The sequence below is a fragment of the Schistocerca cancellata genome, chromosome 5 (genome assembly GCF_023864275.1).
Source record: "Schistocerca cancellata isolate TAMUIC-IGC-003103 chromosome 5, iqSchCanc2.1, whole genome shotgun sequence".
NCBI classification, from domain to species: Eukaryota; Metazoa; Arthropoda; class Insecta; order Orthoptera; family Acrididae; genus Schistocerca; species Schistocerca cancellata.
The window spans coordinates 287,576,837-287,598,415 of NC_064630.1; positions in this window are offsets into that span (position 1 = coordinate 287,576,837).

Below are 21,579 nucleotides of genomic sequence, written 5' to 3' on the forward strand. Positions count from 1 at the left end.
TGCAAATGTGGCATTTCATAAATAAAGTTACGTATTCCTAGAAACCCAAAATTTGCTTCTCAGCAGCGGAAAGAGGCGTTACCTGTTGTGCAGCATTGTAAGTTTTTCACCATTGCATATTGAGCTGAAAGTAATTTTTTTGCGATTTGCTAATCAATTTATTTCCTTCATACTTATCACCCTGGCACGTGAGTCTTAAGGGAAGAACAGTATTGAATTTCGTATCGTAGACGGTCGATTAGAATATCTTCAGAGACAATTGTATTGTATAGCAACTTGGCAGTCAGAAAGCCGAGTTCGACGAACATTAACACAACTTACTGAGTCGAGCTGCCAAGAGGATTTGATGTGTAAAGGTTTTCTTCTGATTTTGTTATTTTTCTGGGAATTCGCAGCTCCATGAAATAATAGACAAAAAAAGCTCGCCGCGCTGCCCCTACCACGGTTTGAACTGACGATTCTCTTTACTGTTGGAACATAAGACACGATCTGTACCACGGGGCTATGGACACACTGCGGCCAGCACGCAAGTCTCATCATGGTAGTGGTCGCTTAGCTTCATAACGCACCGTGAAAGATATTATAAGTTGTCACTTACGTGAAGAATAGCATTTCTTTAGTAAAAAAATTGAAATATGTCTCAGTGTCTTAGTTTACGTGAGGATTATATACCACGAGTCATTAAAATGGAAAGGGAATATCAAGTGAACTTAGCGAGTCAATTCAGTACCCTAAGCGGAAGTGATTGCACTGTCACAGTGTTGCCAAATGTTTGTGACGGTGTTGCCAGTTCTCAGCTGTGTCAGGAACAGCTCTTCAGCGTTATAGGAGGAGAATCCTGCGCTCGTGTCATAGGAGGAAACGGAGAGGAGACGCGGGGTTTGGTTAATATGCAGCGTTTTCTCCTACCAGCTGTGTCAAACATTCAGGTGTGTAATCTTCCATAACTATTACAGTTTCCCACAAAATATATACGAATAAAACAATTACCTTGTTACTTTGTGACAAAAGATTATTTCAGTACAATAAAAAGTCTTTCGAAATCAACTTTGCCCACCTGTCGCGAAAGGTAAGATAACAAACACTTTGCACCTTGAAATCGATTGCATCTATGTGCCGTCTTGTGATCATACAAGTAGAATTTCATGAATTGCAAGAGAATGTAGAAAAATGTTGGTGCGAATGGAAGTGTAAGAAACACAGTCACCTAATTATTCTGTACCACGTAATAATCAATTCAATTGATAATTCAGAAGGAAAGAAACTAAAAATTATGCCCATTAAGACAGAAACTAAAGTGCAGATGCGGTCATTGCGCAGATCTGCGCTCTTTCATCTTCAGATCTATACAAATAATGTATCCTAACCAGCATATTCATTGCTTTCGTAATGTTTCCCTTTTGTTTAGTCTTCTTATTATGAACTGTATCCACACCCATGAGTCTGAATTTTTCTTTGTATCCTTCCATCTACTATCTTTGTGTGTTATTGTTCGGTGTTCAAAAAGCAAAATATTATGCCTGCTCCCACGAGATATTAAAATGAGGGCGCAAAAAGGCTAACGAATTATAATCAAAATACAGTGAGACGCCAATTTGTCTGTCGTCATGGTGTTAAGTGGACAGAAATAATTGGGTGATATTGTCGTCTTTTCTTATTGAGATTTTCATATTACACTGACACAAGACGCCGAGATAAATGTGTATATTCTCCGTGACGAAACATCCAACAGTTCATTCATCCTGATCCATTAGTTACGTGCATCGTTGGCAATGAGTGACAGGAAAGCTGTTGTGCGGTGACGAATAACAATAACAATGGTAGTAATTACAAATCAATAATCAAGGATGTTTACTGCATTACAGACGATTAACAAAATAACCAAGTATGGCTGGGTGTTTAATTGGTGCACTGAGTTGGAATTCTTACCACTTAGTTACTGAATTCTGTTCTAGTTGTTTGCAGAGAGAAAACAAAGAACCCCGTAGCCATACATATCGCTAGTGCAACGAGATATTACCTATCAACTATCCTTGCTTTACATCACGAGACGAACATGGCGTCACTGAGCTGATATTTGAAGTACATTTCTGTTTTCTCTCTCTGTCTCTCTCTCTCTCTCTTTTTATTTTAATTTTAATTTTTTGAGGAAAGCATCGAGAAGCTCGATAATAAGCAAGTAGGCATATAAACTGTTTACAGTTATTTTCATCGGGATACAGAATGCAAAAATACAACTTTTAAGTGTGTTATAGCGTAATTCCAGTTATTGACAGTCTATTCGTGAGCTTGCTCGCATTCAGTGGAGTGTAACCTATCACAGAAGCAAGCAGAACACAAATATTTCTTACACAATGAGCAACACATAAACGAAATCTCACTGCACTGACGTGTTGCCCCATATATTGCACGGAAAACATATCTGATTCACGTTGCTAAATACAGCTCAATCAGATATCAATTTGGAAGCGTACCAAGTGTTTAAAAGTACATCTTGAAATACGCAGAAAGGCCCATAGAGGTGTTCGACGGAAACATAGCCATGATCAAAATTGTAACTGGAGTCGACAGCATCGTCGTCTACCACCTTGACAACTCGAACGGTGACAGTGCTCGGCCGGTTACTTACGTTTACTGGTATCAAAGCTAAAGCATGAAAACACAAAAATGTTAATAACCCGAAGATCATTAGTTTTGGAACACATAGATAGTAAAGCGGTAATCAGTCGGAAGAGTGGTTTGAACACCAAAGTGCTTTAATAGGTACGGTCTTGTTGGAGGTGGTATGCTGTTGCTTTCATCTGACCTTTGAGTTGACTTACCTAGCCAGTTAATAGGGAAACCCATAGTCTTGCGTGGCTTTCTGACCACAGTGCAACTCAGCATTTTTCACATCAACAAACACTGCCCGAGGGGAAATATGTGTAAAACGGCACAAAAAAAAACGTTGGAATGGTGAGGGATCGAACCTGAGACCTTCGTATCCATACGTTTGCTCCTTATTTCTTTGCCACCATGCAGCCAACACTGCGGTTTCTGCTTGTCATTAACATTAAGGATTTCTCATTTGTGCCTGCGTTGGCACTTGCGTGTCCCTTAGGAGGCCTTACCTTTGGGATTACCCTCGTATACGTGTGTGTAAACGCCTTCCAATGCCCACTCAAGGAACACAAGGATACATAGTCTAGCTACAATATTACAAACACGCCTAAGTTTGTGGATGAACGCCGACTTAGGTTGTTAATCATTTTCAATACTTATCAGTACTGTACCCATTGGTGTGAAACTCGTTTTCAACCAATGACTCCCACAGCTACAGGAACACTACTTTAATACCTCTTAGACAAAATACTTACGCAGTGCTATCACACCTGACGCAATCTGTGGGAAGTTTGTTTTACAACCTTCGTACCTGGATAAAGAGCATTTCCTATTTGAGATATCTGTGAATGCTGCTGCATAATACGATTTAAGAAGAAACTAATTTCCTTCAGCTACGATAATGATTAAAGAAATCGTGTTAACGGCACTAAATCAGGGTTTGTGAATCGTTTACCAGCCGTACTCTGCCGCATTTCGCTGGTTCGAAGGCTAAAATCTTACTGATAAATTTCACAGAAGGAAAAGGGGGACGAAATGTCTCCCACTCGAAGGTCATGTTGTTTTACTTAAATGATTACAAAATCGGGTAAAACGAACAATGAGGTTGTCAGTATAAGCACATTACTGTTGTCAATATGATGTTGCACCGCCCAGGGCCTATACTGATAGAGGGCCCGGTTAGGTCAGGCATATTGCACACAGAAGTGGAAGAGAGAGCACCACTAAATTCTACAATCCGTATGCATTGCGTACACGCAGAAATTACTGTTACAGTGAAGTTATGGAGCCCAATGAGTGAATTGCATAATTTCCGGTGAGAAAGAACACTGGCGAATAGTCTTCGCTACATTAAATTACTTAAACTGGCGTCACTCTGAGCTACAATTTACGGTCAGCGACTAAGTGTAAGGACAGTGAGTCGGATGGGGGTTTTCAACTGTGAAATACTTTCCTTATATTATGGAAGCGAATATTAAATTTGAAGTAATATTGCGAAACTTTTGGACTTGGATACCTTAAATTGAAAATCTTTCTGTTTATTGCAAAGGAAAACAACTGATTTTCTAAAACATTCTCTGTCATACACAACTTGAAACAGGTCACGTCGACCATATCATATGGAAGAACCAACAGCGACGTATATCGGAAGGCAGTAAGATCCCTTGGCTTTTGGTTTGGCAGTATTCGACAACCGTTTCTAGGCGCAAGTAAATAAAGAAAGGCAGCGCGTTTTCGTTATCATGTAACGTCTTCATCAATTACTTTACTTGTAATGTAATCTACGAGTAATTGCTGATGTTTGATATTAACATGAAAAGGATTCCGTAGACACGGAAAGAACTTGTTCTTGGGCAACTACTTCTATAATGACCAAAGGGCCTTAAATGATCTTCAAGCACCCGTGTTCCAGCAGCGGTATGAAGAAAATGATAGTAATAATGACGGTGATAATCGAATTATCCGGTAACTTCTCACTTCACAGTGGATTTTCTCGAACTAAAAAATTTCCTGAATTAGTAAAAATTTCAGATTGGTTTCAAATCGATGCTATGACGCCTAGAAGAGTCTTTACATCCTGCTGACACGAGAATAGCATAATCTTGCTTCTACTTAATCATTTAATAGACTCGCGTTTTTTTCCACCGTGACTAGTTTTGTAAGCTAAGCACATCATTCAGTACAGCACACTCCTGGGGCTGGGAAATGTGGCCACAATGGTCTGGTGGAACGAACTATCACAAATTCAATGCGTGGGTTGAGGCATTTACTTTTAAGAGGCACAAACAGATTTACTTTACCTCTGGTAACCTCAAGAGAAAGCTGTTATAATCCAGAATCCACATTAAACATCTCGTTCCTTCATTCCAAACTGGACAGAGCCGATTTACGTTGGAAAATGACATAGGTGGAGGCCAGGGTAAACAGAAATTATGTCGCCAGTAAACTTACTTACATTAGAAAATTTTATTTTATTTGATGAACTGATAGTCGTCTAAAGGAACAGGGCTCTTATTTTACTTGTGCTTGATTGAGCTAGAGACGTTGAAAAATTAGGTGCTGGACTGTGATTCGAATTCGTATCTCTTCTTTCGAGGATCTGAATCTCTCGGAACAGTATAGTTCAATCATTTCGTTCCTTTTCCCAAGACTGCAGTCTTCTCTAGGTCTCCTCCAAAGGTAAATATGTGGGTCCGAATCCTGATCCAGTACAAAAATGTTCATAATTTCATTTCAAGCCCTATCACGTGCACACCGGCCTGCTAGTGAAAATTAACGTGCATTTTTAATGTCTGTTCATGTTGCCAACAATTTCTGGACAAACACACACACATCTTACTGTTGGTGAGTAAGCTATTGATAGATAAGCAATATTTGTGGACAATAAAGAAGAACGATAGGAGTACGGTTCGATTGTCGCTCAGGCACAAAAATTGGTATCCTTATTTTAGATTCAAACACCTAGCAGCTGGCAAGAAAAACCGATACGTAACATTTGATTTTACTTAGTTAACAATCTGATTACGTCTTGGGTTCGTATCTGCGTCGCAGAACTTCACATCCAGCGCTTCATCTTTAAATGCATACACACTTCGTTACTTCGGAAGTGAGGTATATCAGACATCTTTCATGGTTAGTTAACAGGGATGAAAGGGTCTTGATAGGAGACCTGATTTATTACAAAAACTGTCGTCTTTTACTTTCAAGTTTACATTTGGTTACTACATTCCTAAAAATGGAAAAAAGAACACATTGACACCGGTGTGTCAGGCCCACCATACTTGCTCCGGACACTGCGAGAGGGTTGTACAAGCAATGATCACACGCACGGCACAGCGGACACACCAGGAACCGCGGTGTTGGCCGTCGAATGGCGCTAGCTGCGCAGCATTTGTGCACCGCCGCCGTCAGTGTCAGCCAGTTTGCCGTGGCATACGGAGCTCCATCGCAGTCTTTAACACTGGTAGCATGCCGCGACAGCGTGGACGTGAACCGTATGTGCAGTTGACGGACTTTGAGCGAGGGCGTATAGTGGGCATGCGGGAGGCTGGGTGGACGTACCGCCGAATTGCTCAACACGTGGGGCGTGAGGTCTCCACAGTACATCGATGTTGTCGCCAGTGGTCGGCGGAAGGTGCACGTGCCCGTCGACAGGGACCGGACCGCAGCGACGCACGGATGCACTCCAAGACCGTAGGATCCTACGCAGTGCCGTAGGGGACCGCACCGCCACTTCCCAGCAAATTAGGGACACTGTTGCTCCTGGGGTATCGGCGAGGACCATTCGCAACCGTCTCCATGAAGCTGTGCTACGGTCCCGCACACCGTTAGGCCGTCTTCCGCTCACGCCCCAACATTGTGCAGCCCGCCTCCAGTGGTGTCGCGACAGGCGTGAATGGAGGGACGAATGGAGACGTGTCGTCTTCAGCGATGAGAGTCGCTTCTGCCTTGGTGCCAATGATGGTCGTATGCGTGTTTGGCGCCGTGCAGGTGAGCGCCACATTCAGGACTGCATACGACCGAGGCACACAGGGCCAACACCCGGCATCATGGTGTGGGGAGCGATCTCCTACACTGGCCGTACACCACTGGTGATCGTCGAGGGGACACTGAATAGTGCACGGTACATCCAAACCGTCATCGAACCCATCGTTCTACCATTCCTAGACCGGCAAGGGAACTTGCTGTTCCAACAGGACAATGCACGTCCGCATGTATCCCGTGCCACCCAACGTGCTCTAGAAGGTGTAAGTCAACTACCCTGGCCAGCAAGATCTCCGGATCTGTCCCCCATTGAGCATGTTTTGGACTGGATGAAGCGTCGTCTCACGCGGTCTGCACGTCCAGCACGAACGCTGGTCCAACTGAGGCGCCAGGTGGAAATGGCATGGCAAGCCGTTCCACAGGACTACATCCAGCATCTCTACGATCGTCTCCATGGGAGAATAGCAGCCTGCATTGCTGCGAAAGGTGGATATACACTGTACTAGTGCCGACATTGTGCATGCTCTGTTGCCTGTGTCTATGTGCCTGTGGTTCTGTCAGTGTGATCATGTGATGTATCTGACCCCAGGAATGTGTCAATAAAGTTTCCCCTTCCTGGGACAATGAATTCACGGTGTTCTTATTTCAATTTCCAGGAGTGTATATAGTCGAAAATTTCGATATTTCATGACTCTTCATGGATAGTCAGCAATATGATATGATTAGATTAGATTAGATTAATACTTGTCCCATAGATCATGAATGCGACATTTCGTAATGATGTGGAACGAGTCATTTTAATGAAAGATTTCTTTACGAGGTCATGAGTCCCCTAGAACTTAGAACTACTTAAAACTAACTAACCTAAGGACATCATGCAGATCCATGCCCGAGGCAGGATTCGAACCTGCGAACGTAGCGGTCGCGCAATTCCAGACTGTAGCGCCTAGAACCGCTCGGCCTCTTCAGCCGGCTGAGAGTTACTGATTTATGATGCTTAGTAGCAGTCAGTTCTGAGTAATATTAGTAACTAAGCTCCAGTCCCTAAACCTAGTTACAGATATGAGAATCAGACGCATTACGTATTCCAGGCCGTAGCAGCTGCGTCTTTGAGGTGCCAGCTATGGTCACTTCCCAGCCCGCTGTAGGATCACATCGGTTCGTCTTCTTTCTGCTGGTAATGTAACTGAGATTTGCCAACAACGCAAGGTATGTTTGGCAACTCTGTGATCGACGAGTTATTTCCTGGTGTGCACGGAATTAAGCCTCAAAGTTCACTTGATTTCTCCTCTCATTTCCATTGAATAATCTGAGTTGTTATCGCTTGAGGTGTAACACAAGATTGTAAATTTACGGTTTTCAGCCCAGCAAAGACGTTGAACGTGGCAGTCGCAACTAATCTCGTCCTGTAAATAGGAGTTTACGAGTTCTAGCCAGTATTGGCCTCGTAAGAGGAAAGCGCAAATCATATCTGTCCGCTAGCTCTGTGTTGACGTGTTGACCTGCGGAAAAGCGACTATCATGGTTCGCGGTTCCAGCCTCGCTGAATGTAACGTTTTTTATTCCTCCTGAGTGAGAGCTGCAACCAGTCAGATCAAACATCGATAAGCAAATTGTAAGAAAATACATTCAGCTCATAGAGGAATGGTGAAAATCTTACACTGCTGCACAACAGGTAACGCCTCTTTCCGCTGCTGACAAGCAAATTTTGGGTTTCTAGGAATGCGTAACTTTATTTATGAAATGCCACATTTGCATACCTGTTGAGTATGACACAGCATACTATTTAAACACAGACCCAAACGAAATCTAAATGAGTAGTATTTCACTAATTCGTGCAGATAGAGGCACACTTGTGTACAGATACTTAGTTTTGTCAAAAAAGACTTGCATTGAAAACTTATCGTAGGTAATTTTATTTCGTTTCTTGTAATACATTGCACGGTTTTCGTAAGGTTTCTTTTAGTGTTGTTAAAACAATTCTAAACATGAAAGAGAAATTAATAATCAAAAATGGTTCAAATGGCTCTGAGCAATGATGGACTCAACTTCTGACGTCATTAGTCCCCTAGAACCTAGAACTAGTTAAACCTAATGACATCACACACACCCATGCCAGAGGCAGGATTCGAACCTACGACCGTAACGGTCACACGGTTTTAGAATGCATTGCCTAGAACCGCACGGCCACTTAGGCCAGCAATTAATCATAAACGATATACGCGAATTCTCTGATGTTATCTAAAACAGACTGACAATGCACATGCAATTTATTGATTACATGCATGCAGAAAACTTTTTCTGAGTTAAAGCTCTCAAACAAGGTTTGAAGAAGAATAAAATGCCACTACCAGACGACAGCTAATGTAGATAATACTTTTCTGACTATTTTGGCACAATGCGCACTCCCCATACATAATACAAAATCTTCGAGACGCATCTGCTGCCTGGCCGTCTATTAAACCTGAAAAGAACAAAATGACACAGAAGTTAGCCGTTTCTCCCACATGCGACTATTTTGGGTTGAGAAGTGAAGAGAAATATGTTCAAACTTCCATTAAATTGATAACTTCCGCAGACAGCAGAATTTCGTTTTAAAAAAATGTTGTAGTGAATGTAGTAGAACACACGACGTCTTATCAACAGAGCGCGACGCTTACCGTTATGCTACTAGCTGTGATGTAGCTACAGCAGCTCTGGAAGTGAATAACAGTTCGTCCAGCATTTAACAGTGCTGTGAGATAATGCATATGGCCGGATCTAGACTTCTGAGAGACAGACAGTCACAGGATTTCTTTTGTACTGCACGTAGGTTTCAACAAACAGATAGCGCAATAGAGCAGCTCAAATGGAAAGGAACATTTCCTCTTTAGTTTTCTGCATCCTACACTGTTGGCAGTTCTGTGTAGGTGGCAGTTACGTTATTTTATTTCGGTGATTACAAAATAGAGTCGAATATATGCACTGGGTAGCCGAGGCAGCTAGTACATGGCGGTTCGGACAACCTAGTAAATGAATGTACTGAATATCCTACAAACCACTACAGGGAGCCTGTGTGTCAGAATTCTCATCTTGTGTGCCGCATCGGTGTTATGAGAGAGAAATGAGTCGTAGAGAAGAAGGTTTGATGGTCTCTTGGACTGATGATAGTTCCATATGATGGTGGTCTGGGTTCGATTCCAACTTCTGCCGATGTTTTTTGATAGGGAGAGGCAGATTCTATTCTCTTCTGGCTACGCCAAGTGAAGAAGGTATAATGGCAATGTTATCTGAAAATCATATTAAACATGATATTCCTTCTCTACCAAGTAGACGTTAGGTGGAACCACAATAATGTAAGGAGTGGCGACATGTAGAAACTCTACACCAGTAACCTTTCTTTTACTAGTTGTTTATTTCTGGTGACGAAACAAACCCTGTTTATGGGTACAGCACACTTATTCCATCTTTTATTTGAGCTTCTGAACGTCGATAAAATTGGTTCTGAACCTGGAATGCAACTGAGACCGCCCTCAACGCGGAATTTGATCCCTTCGTGACAATACAGCTAGCCTACAACTTGTTGTTTGTTCAAAACTGCAGATTCCTCAACATCTCCACATATTGTGCATGAATGGGTTGGAATCCTGGCCCAGCACTAAAGTTTTGACTATGTATTATCAAGCTCTAGCATGAGAACACCTATCTGCTGGTCCGCCGCTCGTGGTCTCGCGGTAGCGTTCTCGCTTCCCGAGCACGGGGTCCCGGGTTCGATTCCCGGCGGGGTCAGGGATTTTCACCTGCCTCGAGATGACTGGGTGTTTGTGTTGTCCTCATCATTTCATCATCATCCAGGAAAGTGGCGAAATTGGACTGAGCAAAAGAATGGGTAATTGTACGGGCGCTGATAACCACGCAGTTGAGCGCCCCACAAACCAAACATCACCTATCTGCTGATGGATAAATATTTTTATTTTTAATGCATTTCCATTCGTGGTCAACACTAACGATATCTGACGTTTTTGACTTCCAGTGAGGCACAGAACTATTTGCGAGATCACTGTAAGTTGAAGGATGTTATTTCGAGCTGCTGGCGGAGAGATATTCGGTAACTGACTTCTCTTTGTGTGTAGTCAACAACGATATGTTTGGGGTTCGATTCTCAGTCAGCAGTGAAATCCGATTAGGTTCTGGGTTCGAATCCCTGTCCAACACAAAGCTTTACCTCACTGCATTTGAAGTAAGTTACTTGTGAAGAAGCAATATTTAACATCTCTCGTAGTTCGTTAACAGGGACAATAGATGCTGGGTAGGAATTCGCGTCCGTTAAAAATGTTACGTTATGTAATTTAAAGTTGATATTTGTTAACTGATACTGTCCAAAAATGAGGTATATCACTGTCTTTATGCCTAGTCAGGAATGTCTGTTAATATCCGTCAGCCACGAAATCTTAGGCTGCATGACCTGGGTTTGAATCCATATCCAGAACGAGGCGATTCGTCGTGTCATTTGAAGTTCATACATATTCTCAACTATCTGCTCATGAATAACGTAAATTTTTAATGACATTTTGTGTTAAATAACAAGCATGGTATGTTACTTTGAAGAGGAAATCATGAATACGACGAACATACTACGCGCATTACCTATCTGACGTAATAATGAGAGTGCTAACATTTCAGGTATGTCATTTATTGCAATAAATGTGAGCTTACAAGCCTTAAGGACAATCTTATCTGTGATGAGGTGTTCCTTGATATTTGTAGTATCGTGGTATTACTTTACATCTTGAGTAATTGCGATACAGAGCAGTGTTTTCTAGTGGTGACTTGTTGGAACCATTTTCAATAGTCAAGCGACTGTACCATGGAGCGATCAGAGGACCTGCTAGACAGCTGCATTATGTAGGTTGCATGGGAACTAGGCGAAATGCAATTAAGGTCGTTCGGATAATTTTGAGCACCACTGTACAGTACTAACATTTCATGAATTTTAAGACGAAAGCACACACTGAGCAATTTCAGACCAGCTCTAACACACAAATCTCTTCTTCCCGTACACCAAGGTACTAAAAGCAATAAACGACCAACTTAAACTTAGTGGCCGGCCGCGGTGGTCTAGCGTTTCTAGGCGCTCAGTCCGGAACCGCGGGACTGCTACGGTCGCAGGTTCGAATCCTGCCTCGGGCATGGATGTGTGTGATGTCCTTAGGTTAGTTAGGTTTAAGTAGTTCTAAGTTCTAGGGGACTGATGGCCATAAATGTTAAGTCCCATAGTGCTCAGAGCCATTTGAACCATTTTTTAAACTTAGTGTAAATGTCATTGAATTTCGAACCGTGTTGACAGGAACAAATTAATAGGCAGAAGGAGTTTAACAGTAAATAGTAATAATCAGTCCTTCTCAAGTCTGTCTGTGCCAGTAACAAATATCTAGTAAGAAACCAACTGCAGACCAATAAAGAATAACACTCCGGCAAACAACATTAGACCAGCCTGAACTGTGTGTATAAATCAGCCCCGCGGCACAAGCGCACAGCAACGGGAAATGTTCTGAATCGTGCTCACCATGTTCAATTCTTTTTCGGGTAAACAGTGGTTGTTCCAAGTGGTAACAGCTACACCAAACTTCCATTGGCCGCACTTCGTTACCCGGCAACTCCTTCGTCTTCCGGCCACACACTGGCATAAACAATGCGCCAGTGTCGTGTTTTCGACCTCGTGCTACATTGGCGTCACCCACACAGCTTGTCCGCACGCAATGTACTCGACGCTCCTGTTGCCATCTGCCCGGAGAGATCTCTCCGTGAATCTGGTAGGCACGGAAACATGGAAATGACTGGAAAATCACCGCGCTTGCCCTCTCGGGCGCCACACGCGGAGCTTTTGTTGGCTAACAGCCGATGCACATAATCACGAACAATATCGACATGATCCGGCAGGGCTCATTCTTATTAAATAAAAATTAATCACATTGTGTTGAACTGCTCTTCGCCCAACAATAGCAAAATCTTATAAAGTACTTAGCCAGGCCAGCCGTAAGAAAGTAAGGAGATTACTCATAAATATTTATTTTAAGAAACAAAAATGCCTTTGTAACACAGTCATTGACCATTTGCCCAACATCAATTGCAAGGATTCAGAGTCGTTACCAGGCTATTTAAATCGTGGTTGCTTTGAGACTAACGGAAATAAAGGTGGACTTGGATGACAGATGAAATGTATTTTATGCATTGATGAGGCTGATATCGGCATGGAGGATGGCGTGCTGCGGGTGCTGGCAGCATCTAAAAGGCAGCATGCATTTAGCAGGCGAGATATATCTGGCAGAGGCCGGAACTGTACCAAACTGGTAGCATGACAGAACACGATGAACAACTATCATTCTCGTCCTTCGCTGCGTGGTCACCCCTCTTCCGTCTTGACGACGAATGCCTTCTCATCGGCTCGATCACAAGTGGTCAGCAGGACGATATTTTCATATTCTCCAGAACTCGTTATTGGGTGTGACCGTATATCCGATTAGTAACTTTTATTGTAGTTCCAGCCAATCGAAATACATTGCTGTACATTGATCAACCGAAACGTTACGACCGTTCCCCGCCTGTTGGCGTTGGGGACAAGTGACGCGGTAACATAAAGCGGAGCAGACACGGACGGGAATGACCCTATTGAAGATATGGGCTGCAAATGGGGAAATACATTGAGATAAGCGACTTTGACAAGGGGCAGTTTATTATCACGCAAAGCCTATGAACGAGAATCTCGAAAGAAGCGAAGCTGGTCGAATGTTCACGTGCTACTGTCGTGGGCATGTACAGAAAGAGGTAGGAGGACGGTGCAACTACCACTAGGCGCTAAGTGGTTGGACGTCGACGACTCGACACAGAAAATGCGGTTCGGAGGTTTCTCTCCTTTGCAAAGCTGGATAGATGCCGATCTGTGGCCTCTCTGCCATAAGAGCACAATGCTGGTGTACGCACAAGTATTGCGGAGCACACCGTTAATCGTACATTGTTGAACATGGAGCTCCACAGGAGACCTCACCTGCGTGTTCACTTGTTGACCCAATGACTTCGTCAGTTACGACTGCAGTGGGCACGGAACCATCGGGATTCAACCGTCGATCATTGGAAACGTGTCGGCTTTTCTGGCGAATCACATTTTTGCTACTAGAGGTCAATAGTCGTCTTCACAAATGCCGTTATCAAGGTGAACGGCGATTCGAAACGTGCCCGAGCACGGGGTCCCGGATTCGATTCCCGGCGGGGTCAGCGATTTTCACCTGCCTTGAGACGACTGGGTGTTTGTGTTGCCTCATCATTTCATCATTTATGAAAGTGGCGAGATTGGACAGAACAAAGTTTGGGAATTTGTACGGGTGCTGATAACCACGCAGTTGAGCGTCCACAAACCAAACATCATCAAGACATCATCATCGAAACGTGCAGCGCACCATGGACGCAGGCAGGTGAGAGGATTTTTAAGCTATGGGAGATATTCTCCTGCGCTTGCATGGGACTTGTGGTAGATATTGAAGACATACTGAGAGCTACGAACCACTCACATCTCTTCATTCCTGATGTCTTTCCCGATGCAGTGTCACCTTTGAGCACTGTAATTGTGCGTGTCTCGGAGCCAGAATCGTGCTCAGTAGTTTTGAGGATCATTATAGCGACCTCATGTTGATGTCTCGGCGACAAAATTCGCCTGATGTAAATCCTAAAGAATCCATCTTGGTCGCTATAGGGCGTCTTCACGGCGTATGCATATCAGCGGCTCGCTGTCTACTCGAATTACATGACCTGCGCGTAGACATCTAATGCCACATGTCGCCACAGACCTACCAACAAACTGTCGTATCCCTGATACGCAGAATCAGAGTTGTATATCTTTCCAAAGACGGACAAACAAGCTATTGCCACATGTCGCCACAGACCTACCAACAAACTGTCGTATCCCTGATACGCAGAATCAGAGTTGTATATCTTTCCAAAGACGGACAAACAAGCTATTAACTAGGTGGTCATAATGCTTTGGCTCATCAGTGTATGTTCCGTACCACATACAAGTCACCGTATTAGACGACCACAGTTCTTATCGTGGATAAATTCCTTGCAGAGGGCAAGCCTAATGTCGCTTGGTAAAAACAGATAAACTGTGTTTTGTCCGTATGTGACCACCGCCTGCTCCTCTGATAACATCTCCTTCGACGTCAGTGCGTTGTTTCCCCACACTCAGTCTCGTCAAGACAGGAGACGTAAACGCTGAAATCAGTTGTCGCTTCGCTCCCTTTTTTCATAACGTGTCCCTTCTACTTAAAAGTACAGAAAAATATCCTGGCGTACAGCAGCACGGGTTTGCCAGAGAAGGACTGGTGGTCTCTATGGCCAGTTTGCGTCTACCTGCCTCCCACAGGGGAGGCCAGTCACAGCGGCCTGTATCGTCAGGTCCAGTACAATGTCTTCTTCGTACTACACAGTACTTTAAAAATTATTCATTGCACTCCATATCGGGTCCCATGGTCTGAATGATGTTGACTTATCATTCTGCATTCTGTTTCCAGTCACAATTACCGAGCAAAACTGCTCCCTACACATCCACAGCAATATGCCTTCAGTCAATAATCACGTTAACTCATTCGAAATGTTAGTGATAGTTAAATTATTAGGGCGTTTATGTAATGAGTCGATTCTCTGGTTAACTGTTCAACTTACCATTCACCAAAGACATTTCAAACAATTGCAATCAGATTATTGGTGTATTTGCCTCAGGCACCACACAGCAGTTAAAAACGTAATATTAGGCCCAGTAACATACCTGATTTGGCGTTTGGGCACTGCTCGTAGGGAAACATCCATAGTCATGTGCTTTCTAGTTTTTATCTTACAGAAACATTATTATCGATTACAACAAAGTGTCTACACACAATGGTCGTTGTAAACGATACTGCTTGTAATAATTTGGTGGACTCGCATTCGGGAGGACGACGGTTCAATCCCGCGTCCGGCCATCCTGATTTAGGTTTTCCGTGATTTCCCTAAATCACTCCAGGCAAATGCCGGGATGGTTCCTCTGAAAGGGCACGGCCGCCTTCCTTCCTAATCCTTCCGATGAGACCGATGACCACGCTGTCTGGTCTCCTTCCCCAAACCAACCAACCAATAATTTGGTAAGAAGTTCTTTTACTTGTTCCTCTGTTAACTTATGTCACACAATCAATTCGAATATTCACCTGCAGTCTATGTAGTAGGCATTTTAAGGTCTGATATCGGCAATTCAAAAAATCATACCAACATTTGCTTTTAGCGAGTCAGGGAAGCCTCGGATAACATTTATCTGTCTGGGCGAACTTAAACCCTAAATGCCTTCTCCGGAGTATAACTCCAGAATGGCGCCACTGAGCCACAACGTACTGTGTGAGGTACCTCAGATATTTCCAATGAAAAAATGCTAGGACCCTCACAGAAACGGAAATGTGTTGTCAGTAGTGTCCAATTAACTGAGGTACATCATTATACACTCCGGGAAATGGAAAAAAGAACACATTGACACCGGTGTGTCAGGCCCACCATACTTGCTCCGGACACTGCGAGAGGGCTGTACAAGCAATGATCACACGCACGGCACAGCGGACACACCAGCAACCGCGGTGTTGGCCGTCGAATGGCGCTAGCTGCGCAGCATTTTTGCACCGCCGCCGTCAGTGTCAGCCAGTTTGCCGTGGCATACGGAGCTCCATCGCAGTCTTTAACACTGGTAGCATGCCGCGACAGCGTGGACGTGAACCGTATGTGCAGTTGACGGACTTTGAGCGAGGGCGTATAGTGGGCATGCGGGAGGCCGGGTGGACGTACCGCCGAATTGCTCAACACGTGGGGCGTGAGGTCTCCACAGTACATCGATGTTGTCGCCAGTGGTCGGCGGAAGGTGCACGTGCCCGTCGACCTGGGACCGGACCGCAGCGACGCACGGATGCACGCCAAGACCGTAGGATCCTACGCAGTGCCGTAGGGGACCGCACCGCCACTTCCCAGCAAATTAGGGACACTGTTGCTCCTGGGGTATCGGCGAGGACCATTCGCAACCGTCTCCATGAAGCTGGGCTACGGTTCCGCACACCGTTAGGCCGTCTTCCGCTCACGCCCCAACATCGTGCAGCCCGCCTCCAGTGGTGTCGCGACAGGCGTGAATGGAGGGACGAATGGAGACGTGTCGTCTTCAGCGATGAGAGTCGCTTCTGCCTTGGTGCCAATGATGGTCGTATACGTGTTTGGCGCCGTGCAGGTGAGCGCCACAATCAGGACTGCATACGACCGAGGCACACAGGGCCAACACCCGGCATCATGGTGTGGGGAGCGATCTCCTACACTGGCCGTACACCACTGGTGATCGTCGAGGGGACACTGAATAGTGCACGGTACATCCAAACCGTCATCGAACCCATCGTTCTACCATTCCTAGACCGGCAAGGGAACTTGCTGTTCCAATAGGACAATGCACGTCCACATGTATCCCGTGCCACCCAACGTGCTCTAGAAGGTGTAAGTCAACTACCCTGGCCAGCAAGATCTCCGGATCTGTCCCCCATTGAGCATGTTTTGGACTGGATGAAGCGTCGTCTCACGCGGTCTGCACGTCCAGCACGAACGCTGGTCCAACTGAGGCGCCAGATGGAAATGGCATGGCAAGCCGTTCCACAGGACTACATCCAGCATCTCTACGATCGTCTCCATGGGAGAATAGCAGCCTGCATTGCTGCGAAAGGTGGATATACACTGTACTAGTTCCGACATTGTGCATGCTCTGTTGCCTTTGTCTATGTGCCTGTGGTTCTGTCAGTGTGATCATGTGATGTATCTGACCCCAGGAATGTGTCAATAAAGTTTCCCCTTCCTGGGACAATGAATTCACGGTGTTCTTATTTCAATTTCCAGGAGTGTATTATCTACGCTTCATGCGTGGCGAGTACATCTGTTAGGAATGTGTACCTTACAATGTAAAGCAGAGTACCGGGTCAGCTACTATTATTGTAAACTGAATTGTACTACAACGTATAACGTATTGGAGGAAGCTTATAAAGCTGTAACATTTGTGAAATCAACAGCCTATTCTGGCTGCCTTAGCTTTCAATTTTAGCACGTTTCTCGGATATTTATGCTACGTTATCATGAACGTTATATGTAAAAACTGTAATCGTTTATTCAGGAGCTTTCAATTCGCGTTACAGAATATACGTTACAGTGTTGTATTACCCGTAAGATTAGATTACGTATGCCTCTCGAAAACCTCGTTTTGACATCATTTAGCCACTCGGGATATAAATGAGGTGCAAGTAGTAACTGTTTCATCACTCTACTTTTATGCAGGTGTAAAATGGAATACAGAAAGAAACTGCTTGACTTCGCTGTAATACCACCATAGTAGTTACTACAAAACAACAGAGATCGGACTTGCTTCGTTAATACAACAATGCATTTTATCAGGTTTCCGTACAGATTGCCTCCCAATCAGGATGCAAATGCGTTATCAGAGATCGGTGTAGTCGATAGGATAACAATCAATTCTACCAACATGTCAGGGAGATATCGTAATCGCGCCCCCGCACCGTTGCAACGATTCCAAACGCCTGGGTGACTGGTGGAGCTCGACATTTGAGCGTCGGACAGATAAGGGTAGCCGCGGGTGATATGTGCGCGTCGGCGTGGCCCTGAGGAACGTCGGTCTCGGCCGCTGGCGGCACAGATAAGATCTCTCGTTGGTGTGTTCGCCATTTGCGCCCAGGGCGGGTGGTTTCCTCCCGGCGCGGGATAACAATCCAATCAGAAGCGCCTGCAGCCGCCGCCGACCCTATCACCGCAGGAATGCCTGCCTATAGAAGCTGTGTGGCCCGGACTGCAGATGCGGCCCGGGATACGAGCGCCAGCCTGCGATTCCTTGCGTCCCAGAGGTCCCCGTGGGTCCTCCACAGCAGATGCGTCCATATTTGCGGCACTCCCCGTACCATCGCCCACTGAATCGTGCAGTACTCAAAGAACAGCACATGAAACCACGGAAAGCTGCAGGAATGTATGTCTGTTTAGGTCAAGCCGAACTTCTTCAAGTTATCAAGCGCAAAAGTAGACCCCGTTGGTGACTGGTAACAACTCTATAAGATATCGGTTAGACGTGTGAGCGAAACTGCAACAAGAAAGGGAATTTCAAATTTGACGCCAAACAAAGTGCCTTAAACCTCATGCATTGATTATCTCGAACTTGAACATGAGCGCTTCTCCGAAACTTGTTGTCTGCGGATAAATATATATTACAACGACTTTTAATGGAACCATGTTATCATTCTTTATATACACTGAATCTGTGCAAAACTGCCTATAGAAAAGGAACACATACCACAATAGCAAATCTACATTTCGTCTCTTACACTAACTATAAGGTGAATGGGACTACGTTATTTTTGTGATTAATGTTGGAACGTGGTTACCGACTTCAAGGCATGTTGATGGAATCACCTGGCTTGGTTGCCACGAGATTCATGGCTTTTTCACAAGGGAAGGTCGTCTGAAATTTTTATCAATTTTCCTGATAAATTTCGCTCCCAGAGTACCTAGCCTTTGGTTATTTGCACCGATTTACTTTCTGTATTTTGGTCCGTTGTTATTCCGTCTACAACTTTAACCGGATACGTTTTAATAACGGAGACTCACGTTATTTATGAACAGTATGACTTTTCAGTCAATAATAGTGGATAACCCTCGCAATACCAAGGTGGGTGGGGAGGTTGGGATTAATTTATGCCCACCTTTTGAAAATATTGTGGTCTAGTCATGTCTTTTATAGTTTAAAATTTAAAAAAAATATTTATGGTTTTTATCGTTTTCTTATACCAGATTAAGTAACTGTTCTCGGTTTCTCAGTGAAAGCTAACTCAGAAACTTGAGTGTTAGGAGAAAATGTGATCTTTTGCAACCAATGTTATATTCATACTATCCAGTTCAAGACCGTTCATACACATATACATATCGTTAAGAAGAATTTAGCGAATAAAGTTCAACAGCAATTAATGAAATCTGTGTTACGAAAATATTTTTGTGGTGATTGCAAAGTACCTTCTTTCTGCGTATACATCATTGGTGTTGCTAAGATTGTGCTAAAAGATATTTCCAGGTTTTGGGCCATGCTTGTATTTCATTATCTATTTAAAAAGTATGTTGTCAACAAAAGTTAACGACAATTAACAGTATTCGTTTATTTCTTTATTTTTCTATGTGATGGGCACAAAGTACCCCGATCGTCATCGTCCCACTACCGCCCCTAGCTCTTTGTAGTGCACACCGTTGAAAACGGATTGGTACTGCAAAGGATAATCGTCAACGTACGGTATCAACAATGTATTGCACCACGCATAGATATTACCTCTGTGCCTACAGACAACTCTCCAACCAGGTTCATACGCTGCACTCTGTATGATCCTGTCCTGTCCTAATGCTTTTACTGTACCAGGCATCATTCTAATATTGACTCATGGTATGTGGAACAAACGCGTTGCGAGAGTCTTCAAACATCAAATGCACTTGAATTCTTCTGTCCAAGGTCCTTTACATATCTTGGATGAAAGGTTTAAGTGGGTTTTCGCTTGACCTATGTTTTAGGAGTCAGGTCTCCGACTGAATACCACATTCGTCATGCTGAAGGCGGCTATCCTTGATGGTTCTAGTATGTATGTATCACCGGCACAGTGGATCGAACGTGTTACGTCGTCTATTATGCAAGCTCCAACACTGCCCCTGAATGCGGTCTGTTGACTATGCAGTTTCGATCTCGCCTTGCTGACCAGTTTGTTAACAGGATTACTTTTGGGTACCACTCAAATGGCAATTGGACTGTAACTATCAAACAGCGACATCTTTAAAGACTGGAGAGATTATATCTAGATCTATGGCGGAGAACGACCCCATGGCAGTGCCAAAATGTGTATTCTGGCCCGTGTTCAGAAGGTGTACAACGAGCAACAGGCATTCTTGACCCAATCAGGAATAGTTGTAACCAACCATAACAAATTAAAATTGCGGTAGAGGAAGTCTATCAGCACTATTTCTGTCTCTGTCTACCGACAGTTTTTTCCAACATCTCTCTATCTCTCTCTCTCTCCCTCACTCTATATTATGTGGGGAGGGAGAGACGTTATGTCCTACGATTAGGATACCGACGGTGATATTCGGCTACAGCAGCTTTTGCATTACCATCACAGACACACAAAATGTGTACCATCTCTCCATACCCCTGCGATGAAAACTTGTACAGCATCGCAAAATGTACTGCACACAGGAGACAATAACAATAAACAGTGAGTGCTGTATCAACAACGTGGTTGTTAGGCAAAGGTACCACCCACTGCATTTGTCACATAAGACTGGTCCTGTGAACACAAGTGTAGCGCTCCGTACACTGTATCACGTTATCACGTTTCGGAACTCTGTTGTAGCTCGTTAATTATGGGAATGATCACATTACTGTATCTAAATATTTTGTTCCAAATAACCTAAGGATTAACCTCCAGCAACCGGGGTAAGATCTTGTGATATATATATATATATATATATATATATATATATATATATATATATACGGTGAATCACAAGATCTTACCCCGGTTGCTGTAGCTACAACAGAGTTCCGAAACGTGATACAGTGTATGGAGCGCTACACTTGTGTTCACAGGACACAGGACCAGTCATATGTGACAAGTGCAGTGGGTGGTACCTTTGCCTAACAACCACGTTGTTGATACAGCACTCAATGTTTATTGTTATTGTCACCTGTGTGCAGTACACTTTGCGATGCTGTACAAGTTTTCATCGCAGGGGTATGGAGAGATGGTGCACATTTTGTGTGTCTGTGATGGTAATGCGAAAGCTGCTGTAGCCGAATATCACTGTCGGTATCCTAATCGTAGGATACCGAGTGCCAAAACATTTTGTGGAACATATAGAATATTGCTAGAAGCTGGTACTCTTCCC